At 42.9% G+C, this 12078-nt stretch overlaps 1 protein-coding gene across 11 annotated transcripts in view; it reads right to left on the bottom strand.

Moving 5' to 3' along the window:
* LOC126325899 (protein muscleblind-like) overlaps positions 1-12078 on the bottom strand; it is a 576348-nt gene that overhangs the window by 112685 nt on the left and 451585 nt on the right. The window lies entirely within an intron of this gene.

A 12078-nucleotide genomic window follows, 5' to 3' on the forward strand; every position in this document is an offset into this window, starting at 1 on the left:
CACTGTTGTCTCAGCGCCGGTTTTGGACAGCGCCGTTTTGCCATGCACCACGATATGCTCTAACCACGGCAGCAAGTGAACAGCTTACAATGTTAGCTTTTTCGGAAACGTTTTCACACTTGTCCCGAAATCCAATGATGGTTCAAAATGGTTCAAATGGCTCTGAGCACCATGAGACTTAACATCTATGGTCATCAGTCCCCTAGAACTTAGAACTACTTAAACCTAACTAACCTAAGGACATCACACAACACCCAGCCATCACGAGGCAGAGAAAATCCCTGACCCCGCCGGGAATCGAACCCGGGAACCCGGGCGTGGGAAGCGAGAACGCTACCGCACGACCACGAGATGCGGGCAAAATCCAATGATCATGCCCCTTTGTACGTCAGATACATCACTCTGTTTCCACATTAAGACAACGACTAAACTGTTTTCCGCGTCGCCCCGATACGTTTTATATTCCCTCCAATGCTAGTGCTGCCACCTGCGGTCTGTGAGTGGTTACTGCACGTTGTCCTCGAACATTATTGCGCGGTGGTTACGTTAATGTGACTGGACCGTGCAATACAGTGTAGGCTCTACAGCAGTGTAAAAGCCATTACATGGTTACTATTGTGTTGTGCTGTCAGTTAGTTCGCTTATTATTGCGAAGTGAATAATGAAGCAATTTCTGGTCTGTTTCTGGAGGAGGTATTTTCATGAGATATTTTAGCACACGTGGTGCAAAGTATGTGTGTAGGGGATTGTTTGTTGTGGTCTTCAGTCCATAGACTGGTTTGATACAGCTCTCCATGCTACCCTATCCTGTGCAAGCTTCTTTATCTCCAAATAATTACTGCATCCAACATCCTTCTGAATCTGCTTACTGTATTCATCTCTTGGTCTCCCTCTACGATTTTTATCCTCCACGCTGCTCTCCAATTGGTGATCCCTTGATGCCTCAGAACATGTCCTACCAACCGATCCCTTCTTCTAGTCAAGTTCTGCCACAAACTCCTCTTCTCCCCAATTCTATTCAGTAGCTCCTCATTAGTTACGTGATCTACCCATCTAATCTTCAGCATTCTTTTGTAGCACCATTCTCTTCTTGTTACACTGTTAATCGTCCATGTTTCACTTCCATACATGGCTACACCCCATACAGGTACTTTCATAAAAGACCTCCTGACACTTAAATCTATACTCGATGTTAACAAATTTCTCTTGTTCAGAAACGGTTTCCTTGCCATTACCAGTCTACATTTTATATCCTCTCTACGTCGACCATCATCATTCATTTACTCCCCAAATAGCAAAACTCATGTTCTACTTTAAGTGTCTCATTTACTAATATACACTATCTAGGGGATAGACTATGTGAAAAAGACAACGTTCATACATTCGTGCCACAAGCTGTAACTCCACCATATTGCGTCACACGTTAATGCTAGTGTTTGAAAAAAATGTAATTGTTGGCAAGTTCCCTACTAGCAACATACCTTTACAGAATTATAACAATAAATCACAGCTGTGATGCAGAACGACTCGCTTGTAGAGTCTACCACTGGAGCTGTATGAGCACCTCTGTGACGCTTTTGGCTTTCCAAATGACTCCGTGATAAAGCGCTCCGCTTCTTCTTTGTATCTTCTCCATTTCATCTACGAACCACTGAAAACCGGTGCTCAAGAACCGGTGGAACGAAGGTTTTGTAAGCTAACTTTTTCGTTAGTGGACTAGACTTCCTGAGGATTTTTCAACGAATCTCGATCTGACATCTCTCTTCCTATGATTAGTTTTAAATGATAGTTTCACTTTACATCGCTCCATCGCAAACGTCCAGATATTTAATGGATGTGACTGTTTCCACTGACTGTTCGGAAATCGTTTAATCAACCAATAATATGTCTTTCCGCCTGTTCGTACGCAGTACATTACATTTATGTTGAAGGTCAACTGTCAATCCCAGCACCCTGTGTCGATCCTATGTTGTTTCCCCTATGTTTTGGTACAATTTCTCAACTTTGCGGCATTTCTATGTACAAGATCATCACCCGCGAAGAGCCTCGTGGAGCTACTGACGCTATCCGCTGGGTCATTCACACAAATTGTGAACAATTGTGTTCCTACAATTCTCCTCTGGAAAAGTCCGAAGCTGTTTTTACGTCTTAAGGTTTTTATACATTAGGAACGACGTATAATGTTCTATATGTAAGGAACTCTTCTGTACTTTCATAAAGTTCGTTTGATATTCCAGAGGCTCGTATTTTGTTCATTAGGGCAGAGGAACGCGGCACGAACCTAGATACCGGTATCTACTGCTTTCAGGGTCTAGTGGCCAAACAGAGCGTGCCGGGTTTCACAAGATCCTTGTATGCGGCATTTTACGATAGTATTTATCACTTAAACATAACTTACATTCATTAAAATAATGTGGTACTTTCGTACAGAGTGAATAAACGTATCGCTTTCTGACACATAGAGCAGTAAACAATAACAATAACATTGCTTACAGCTATACAGAACTATGTTCAAAGTGGAGTTGAAAATGATTGTATTGACAACATACTGAAGCTGAACAAGGATATTTATATTCTTTTTGTAAATAAAAACTACCTTTTTCTTGCTACGATGTATTTTATTGGTCCAGACGCTTCTCGCATGTTACTTTAAGGAATCTTCAGTGGAACTGTTATTCGAATTTTTGAGTGGCATCTGCGTTTCCTCTCATCTGGTCGTATGCTGGACGCAGATGTCAGCCATAAACTCGAATAAGCACTGCACTGAATATCCCATAAAGTAAAAGGCGAAACGTGTCTGGAACAAACAAAATACATCGCAGCAAGAAAATGGCGAGTTTTGCTAAAGAAACGAATATTTCTGTGCTTGCTGCTTATAATGGCCACGCAACAAACTTGTAAAGAAAATTACTTGAATTAGTGTAACAACTATCAGCACAGACTGAATGTTTTTCTAACAGTTATCACAAAACATATTACATATATTACGAAATATTCAATTTTATTAAGAATCGGCTTGGGCGTTATACAGATGTTTATGTTTTTACTGAAGCAGTGAATCAGGCACTCAGTTGTGGAAAAGTTATTGAAAATGATCCATATTATTTCTTTCTAGCTTCTCATTCATCAATTTATGAAGATTTCTACTTCTTGGTATAAGTCCACTCGATAAACTTTGATAATATGTCACGTTAAAAAAGATTATGATTGTAACCCACTGAATTTCTCCATAGAACTTCACAACCTAACCTCACTGGCACACACAACAAAAACATCTTAGCCGTGGCGTAAGTAATCACACGAAATAACGTGTAAAAATTAGATGTGCACCTCAAACAAGTCGCTGGGAAGTAAATATTGCTATTAAACGTGACTGGATCAGCAATTGTGTCGCTTGTAAAATTCTTAAGTTAATCGGGGACGTCAACCAAATCCATGTGACATGGATACATTCAAGCTGTTACGGAAAAACACACTGCTCCCTTAAAAAAGTAAATTAAAAATGAAAAATAAAAAAGCGTTGTCGCATTAACATCGTTTTGGAAACCTTCAAACGCATTAATCACACATTAAGTTAATTTCGCTTTCGCGATTACTAAATGATCCTGTAACGAAGCGCGCTGCTCTCCGTTGGATCTTCTCTATCTCTTCTATCAACCCTATCCGGTACGGATCCCACACTGCCGAACAGTATTCAAGCAGTGGGCGAACAAGCGTACTGTAACCTACTTCCTATGTTTTCGGATTGTATTTCCTTAGGATTCTTCCAATGAATCTCAGTCTGGCATCTGCTTTACCGACGATCAACTTTATATGATCATTCCATTTTAAATCACTCCTAATTCGTACTCCCAGATAATTTATGGAATTAACTGCTTCCAGTTGCTGACCTGCTATTTTGTAGCTAAATGATAAGGGATATATCTTTGTATGTATTCGCAGCACATTACACTTGTCTACATTGAGATTCAGTTGCCATTTCCTGCACCATGCGTCAATTCGCTACAGATCCTCCTGCATTTCAGTTCAATTTTCCATTGTAACAACCTCTCGATACACCACAGCATCATCTGAAAAAAGCGTCAGTGAACTTCCGATGTCATCCACAAGGTCATTTATGTATATTGTGAATAGCAACGATCCTATGACACTCTCCTGCGGCACACGTGAAATCACTCTTACTTCGGAAGACTTTTCTCCATTGAGAATGACATACTGCGTTCTGTTATCTAGGAATTCTTCAATCCAATCACACAATTGGTCTGATAGTCCATGTGCTCCTACTTTGTTCATTAAACGACTGTGGGGAACCGTATCGAACGTCTTGTGGAAGTCAAGAAACACGGCATCTACCTGGGAACCCGTGTCTATGGCCCTCTGAGTTTCATGGACGAATAGCGCGAGCTGGGTTTCACACGACCGTCTTTTTCGAAACCCATGTTGATTCCTACAGAGTAGATTTCTAGTCTCCAGAAAAGTCATTATACTCGAACATAATACGTGTTCCAAAATTCTACAACTGATCGACGTTAGAGATATAGGTATATAGTTCTACACATCTGTTCGACGTCCCTTCTTGAAAACGGGGACGACCTGTGCCCTTTTACAATCCTTTGGAACACTACGCTCTTCTAGGGACCTACGGTACACCGCTGCAAGAAGGGGGGGCAAGTTCCTTCGCGTACTCTGTGTAAAATTGAACTGGTATCCCATCAGGTCCAGCTGCCTTTCCTCTTTTGAGCGATTTTAATTGTTTCTCTATCCCTCTGTCGTCTAATTCGATATCTACCATTTTGTCATCTGTGCGACAATCTAGAGAAGGAACTACAGTTCAGTCTTCCTCTGTGAAACAGCTTTGGAAAAAGACATTTAGTATTTCGGCCTTTAGTCTGTCATCCTCTGTTTAAGTACCATTTTGGTCACAGAGTGTCTGGACATTTTGTTTGGATCCAGTTGGTGGTGTTACGATTTAAGTGTCTTACACTGTATACTGCCCGATATGTGTCAACACACGGTGGGAATGCGTCCCATAAAGCTAGAAGGTTTATTTTTACGAACAATCTGGAAGAAAAGTTGAAAAAAAATTGAAATGCTACTACCTGGTGCAAGGAAGTAAAGCAAAGTTGGGTTTGGAAGAGGCGCTGACACGTGGAAGAAGATAACAGGCAATAAGGAAACAACTGCAATTAGCGAGCGGGGGAGGGCGCTGGTGTGGGGGCGGTCCCGGCGCCAGCCGTCTGGGCGCCGCCTCCGGCGCCGCGGCGGCACAAACAGGCGGCAACCTGGCGGCAAGCCCGCCGATGACGTTCGAGCCCCCGAATCGATATCGTGGTCGCCCCTGGCAACGCAACTACACTCCAACTATTGCGAGCGGGGCGCGACATCAGCTGGTCGGCCCTCTCCTCCCCCACTCCCCCACTAGCGCCGCTTTCCGGAAGGGACGCGGGCACGCCCCCGCCAACGTGGCGGTTGCTTTGCAGGCGCCGGCGCCACTTCACGACATCGCGGTGCAATGGATGGCACGTGAGCGTCTTCGTGACACTCCTCTGCGCATACAACGTGTCCCAAAAGCACACAGCTGCTGATTAAAACTGTAATACCAGGAGGGACAGGGTACAACTCATTGCGTGTGTACTTGGCGGGTGGTGGACTTTATCAGACCAGCCAGGAAACTAAATAAAAATAAAGGAAAAACAGTATAAGAGGAAAATTACATGTTTATTTATATGCAGACTGAAGCGACGGATGAAAATTTGCACCAAGGCCGTGGTCTAAACCCGGGTCTCCTGCTCTCTAGGCAGATGCACTAAAAATTACGCCAGCTTGGTACAGTAGCTTGGAACTCCTGCACGGACTAGCCTTAGTGTGCCTCCCTCCTCAACCCGGATTTTATTCATGTGGTTACCGCAAGTGCCTAGTGAGCAGGAGACTTGGGTTCGAATCCTAGCCTTGGCAAAAAACTTTCAATCATCGGTTCAGTCTCGATATATACATCATAGATATTTAAGACTTGAGAAGGCGTCTGACAGCATATCGTTTTGTTTGGTTAAATTTGTAGCTAATTTGATGGTATATGGTGTGCGAAATTTATTACACAGTGCTGTCACCTATGGCAACCTCAACAGCACTAACCCGGATGGGCCTCGAGTCGAAATGAACTTCGGTGGTAGCTGCTTCAACCCCACGTCCGACGTCTTCTATAACAGTGGTTGGCGTTTGGTGGTAAGCCAGTGTTTCTGCAACCCCACGCCGGCCGAAGTGGCCGAGCGGTTCTAGGCGCGTCAATCCGGAACCGCGCGACTGCTACGGTCGCAGGTTCGAATCTTGCCTCGGGCATGGATGGGGCATGGATGTGTCTGATGTCCTTAGGTTAGCTAGGTTTAAGTAGTTCTAAGTTATAGGGGACTGATGACCTCAACGTCTCATAGTGCTCAGAGCCATTTGAACCTTTTTTTTTTTTTTTGTTAATTCGTTGGTGTCGTGGCTAAAGCGCGAATTTACAACTAAGAAATGAATTCAGCTGGAAGTAACCACCTACAATAGCAAGGGAAAAAATGAAAGTGAAAGAGGATCAAATTGATTCACAAAGAAATAATGGCAAATTACTAATTCAGAATTTCATGAAAACTTGTGATGGCCGTGTCCCATAGTCCCATAGTGCTCAGAGCCATTTGAACCATTTGAAAGATAACATCGCGCAGGCTTCAGAGATAGGAAACGACTGATGGGTCTTAACACGTCAGAAATGTAACGCCTGCTGTCCAAATTACCGGCTACGTAAACCAGAAATGATCGTATTGCGTACCCAATCGCTCTCTATACCATCGCGCCAGGTGCTTGGACCATAATTATGACGATTACGCACGCAATCAGTCAACGTTCGTTCTGCGCCTGAGTCTCTAGTCGATGATACGTCCATCGTGATGCGGTAAACAGAACCAGGACTCGTTTGAAAAGACGACATTATGTCACTCCTGTATCAAGTGTTGTCGTATGGCGCGACAAGATCGGTGTACCATCCTCATCTGTCGCACCAAGGGAAAAGGCAACAATGGTCACCGTGCTGATAGTACGTGGTCCTCCAACCGTCGTCGCACTGCCCGTGTGGATACTTTTTCTTGCTGCAAAATTACCTGATTCAATGAACGTGACGTGGCTGGGATGCCAAAGAAATAATATTGCCGTCCTATAGGGCGCTAGACGCGTGGGGTTGAGTACGGCCCTTCTGAATCCCTAGTTTCCATATTGGCATAGCGGTTGTAAGATCCCGACCTAAGTGACCATCAGACATCGCTGAATGATTAACCCCAGTCTAAAAAGACCACTATCATGCGCTTTATGGCACTAATCGTAGCAACTTTGTGAAGTTATTCTAAAATGCTAATCGTTGCATATCCAAGCGTGTACTTTACTACATGCTATCGCCTTCATGGTGTTGTAGTTTTAATAGGCACCGATATTTTATAAATGCACATCAATTGTGTGGAAGAATGAATTGCAATTGATCCAGTGTGAACCACACTAAGACAATAAGCGCAGGAGAAATTAAAGGTGTCTCACATTGCCGTCATGGGCAATGTCCTAACGGAGGTGCTTTCCACTACCTTCCTTCGCACAGATATAAAGCGTGTACTTATTCTCATATAGATGACTGCGATGAGTCACTCTGCAATGCAATGTTGTGTTTGTTGTTACGGACGAATTTGGAATGAGACGAAGAAAGGAAGAATGGGGGAGTGAATGTACATGAAAGGTGCTGCCGAACATGACATGTCCATATGCTCTTATTCCATGACACGCTGCGGGGTTCTTCCGAATTTAAGCATATGACTTCAGTGCAAAGTCTGATGATCGGGAACTTTGCGTAACTACCTCTCTTCACCCTGCGGGTCAAATGTTGGCGACGGAAACAAAACTAGATTTTTAAATTTTTTTATTTCATTTGTTTGATGCAGAGTTCACTTGACTAGATATGTCACAATGTGAATTTAAACACGACATCTGTTGGACTTCCATCGCAAAACATTAGACAAGATTTATAACTTAGAACCAAATTATGTGAAGACATGAATACAATTATGTGAGTTATAATAAAAGCCGTTAAACTTTTAATGATCCCTTTTACAGAGACGAATGAAGTGGCAACTCCATTTAGCCAGAGAACTATTTCAGAAAGTAATAGCTACTCTACTGTAAGAGAAGAATAATCAGTGGTTTTAAAACATTTTACAGTGTAATTGTTTATGGATGATTGTATTTATCTTATTCTATTAAAATATGGACAATGTCCTTTTGAGTGGGGCAGGACTAACAACGCGGGAATTCGTACAAGATAGCAGCATTCGAGCGTCGCCGCTCTACCGTGTGTTATGATGTCTTCATCAGCAGAGTTAATTCATTGTTGACTGGAGCCTTATCAATCATTTTGACAACCGTCTGGTAAATACTGTCTTCTATGGAATCCAAAAAAATCAGTCCAGTGCTGGAAGGTGATGAGGCCTGAGAGACCTGAATTAGGCGACATTTACCATTTTAAGGGGCCAATGCGTTAGTTCATCAGCCTGCTGGGGAAAGACCTGCATTTGATGGTCATCTCACTGAAATACAGCGTACAAATAAAGTACATCAACATAGTTTCTGGCATTAACTGTTCCTTATGTGTGAAAGAGAATCCCAGTAATACTATCAATTACAAGGTATATACTTTTTCGGTGACATGCACCACTACTCACAGAGCATTTGTGTTCGTTGGGTCTTAGAAGTGTATGTATGTTTATTTGCGTTTCCATGCTCGTGAAAAGTTTACTGCAAGGAAAACTTTCCCTACTTTAGGAAATGTTCATCATTTTCAACACCAACTGCGTGCGGCCCAGGTTTCCATCCGGTTTGACTGAAGTCGGTATAGGTAAGGTGTAGATGAAAACGTTTTCCCAGTGCCCTATGATGTGTACTGTCGTACGAGACGTATATATTTTCGGTGATACTCTACGAAAAGGTTTATGTGGCGATTGCTGGGAAGTCAGTCACACGTGTTCGATGTCTTACTATGTCTGTCACTGTGGTGCTTCACGTCAACACTTCCCGTCTCCAGGAACTGGTGGCATCAGTATTGTGTTCCGAAGTTTTCTGGCTGCACATGCTATGAAATGTACTTACAGGCATTTATCTTCCTTCTTATTTCAGTTTTACTTTGTGGGGACTAAAGCATGCTATAAAGTATTATTTAGGATCTAATGCAATTTCTCTCAATCGGTTGCAACATTCGTGACTCGTAGACTTTCGTCTTTCGGACAACAGTTTGCTGCGAAATGAATGAAGCATTGTCCTGAGCTAATCGGGTGCAGCATTCTACACATTCCTTGGCACGAAGCCATCCGTCCTCTGGACATGTCACAACAAACACTTCTTACGCGAAGGCTTGCGTACCTGTTAAATCACCTTCTTTCGCTTTCATTCTTACTAGCAGTTGTTTTAGTCATACGTATTGAAGCTGATCTTATGCACTACATTTTCTCTCTCTGCTGCGGTGGTTAGTTACGTGCACTAAGGCGAGTTATCCGGAACCAAACAGAGGATTACACATCTACAATCACGAACAGTTGTCCAGAGTAATGTGGGAAATGATAAACAATGACTCCCATGCGACTGGACGAGGTTTCTACTCTCCTTCCGTGAGATCTGCTCTCTGAGGATGTCTAATAACTACTGAGGTCGCTGATATGGAGTACCCGGCAGCAGGTGGCAGCACAATGCAACTAATATGAAAAACGTATGACGTAAAAGTAGATATCCTCGGTGTAGCAGAGCAGCTTACATCACTTAATAAAGGCAAGGCTTCTGGTCGAGACTGTATACCATCAGGTTCCTTTCAGAGTATGCAGATGCAATAGCTCCATATTTAGCAATTATATACAACCGGTCGCTCACAGAAATTTCCGTACCAAAGAAGGGAAAGTTGCTCAAGTCACACCAATACCCAAAAATGGAAATAGGAGTAATCCGCTGAATTACAGGCTCATATCACTAACGTCGATTTGCAGTATGGTTTTGGAACATATATTGTATTCGAACATTATGAAGTACCTAGAAGAAAATGATTTACTGACACATAGCACGGTTTCAGAAAATATCGTTCTTGCGGAACACAACTAGCTCTTCCTACACGTGAGGTAATGAGAGCTATTGACAGGGGTATCAGAATGACTCCATATTTTTAGATATTCAGAAGGCATTCGACACCGTTCCTCAGAAGCGTCTTCTCACCATACTGTGTGCCTATGGAATATCACCTCAGTTGTGCGACTGGATTCGTGATTTTCTGTCAGGAAGGTCACAGTTCGTAGTAATAGACGGAAAGTCATCGATTAAAACAGAAGTAATATCCGGCGTCCCCCATGCATGTGTTATAGGCCCTCTATTGTTTCTGATCTATATTAACGGCATAGAAGACAATCTGAGTAGCCCTTTCAGATTATTTGCAGATGATGCCGTCATTTACCGTTTTGAAAAGTCATCAGATGACCTAAACAAATTGCGAAATGATTTAGATAAGATATCTGTATGGTGCTAAAAGTAATTGACCCTGAATAAAGAAAAATGTGAAGTTATTCACATGAGTACGAAAAGAAATCAGATAAATTTAGATTACGCGATAAGTCACACAAAACTGAAGGCTACAAATTCAACTGAATACTTAGGGATTACAGTTAAAAATAACATAAATTGGAACGATCATATACATAATGTTATGGGCAGAGCAAACCAAAGGCTGCGATTCATTGGCAGAATACTTAGAAGGTGCAACAGACCTACTAAAGAGACTGCTAACACTACATTTGTCCGCCCTGTTCTGAAGTACTGCTGAGCGGTGTTTGATCCGTATTAGGTGGGACTGACGGATGATATTGAAAAAGTTCAAGGCAGAGGAGATATTGCCATAGACATGAAGGTGAATTGGAGTGGCAATCATTAAAACAAAGGAGTTTTTCGTTGCGGCGGGATCTTCTCATGAAATTTCGATCACCAGTTTTCTTCTCCGATTGCGGAAACATTCTGTTGGCACCCAAATAAATAGGGATAAATGATCATCACGATAAACTAAGATAAATAAAGGCTCGCACAGAAAAATTTAAGTGCTCGTTTTTCCCGCGTGACGCTTGAGAGTGGAACGGTAGCGAGACAGCTTGAAGGTGGTTCATTGAACCCTCTGCCAGGCACTTAATTGTGAATAGCAGAGTAATCACGTAGATGTAGACAACAGGCCTCTATCCTGTCTTCCAATGAGCTCTCGTTTTATACCATTAAAGTTGAAAATGGCGATGGTTTGCGGTCAGTGGAATGCGCGCTACAGGGCTTCTGGCTCGCAGCTGTGCCTGCAGTAACCGCTTTGTAATAGTTAGTTGTGTCACTGTGATGCCAACTGCTGCACAAATTGCTACTGCGGATGTGGTACAATGCGCCAGAGCCATAAGCCGAACACGGTAGCACTCCCGTCCAAAGTCCAGTTTTCTTGCGAGCGTACCTTCTCGTGACCACCGCTGCCAGCAGACATGTACAGTGATTACATTCCTGCCAAGTCTTTCTGCAATTTCGCAGAAGAAACATCCAGCGTCTCGCACCGCTATTACAAATCCTTGCTGAAATTCGGTGAGGTGTTGATAATGGTGTCTTTGTCGCCTCAAAGGCATTCTTAATTATCAACTAACCACGTCCAATCTCAAACCTAACTAACGTTCACGACCGTTACAGCGTGAATTAAAAGCAAACCTCATTTGCATCCTCCTAGTGGTGCCATTAGCACCACTCTCGTGCGACTGGCGCGAAATTTTAATAGACATCATCTTTAAGATGTAGAAAAACGACTACTGGCTTTCGTGTATGTTGCACAACTCCTTCTTGGTGTTGCGATTTTTTTCCACCACTGTACATATCACTACCGCGACGACTGTAGCGCATTGTCCCGGATTGTAAAACTCACAGAAAGATGGCAGCTACTGGTTGTGAAAAGGAAGATTACAGCTTTGGGTGCCGTTGCATCACATATGGCTTGCAAGGCAGCGGTCAATAAGACAGGGGGAT

Source organism: Schistocerca gregaria, chromosome 2 (genome assembly GCF_023897955.1).
Source record: "Schistocerca gregaria isolate iqSchGreg1 chromosome 2, iqSchGreg1.2, whole genome shotgun sequence".
NCBI lineage: Eukaryota > Metazoa > Arthropoda > Insecta > Orthoptera > Acrididae > Schistocerca > Schistocerca gregaria.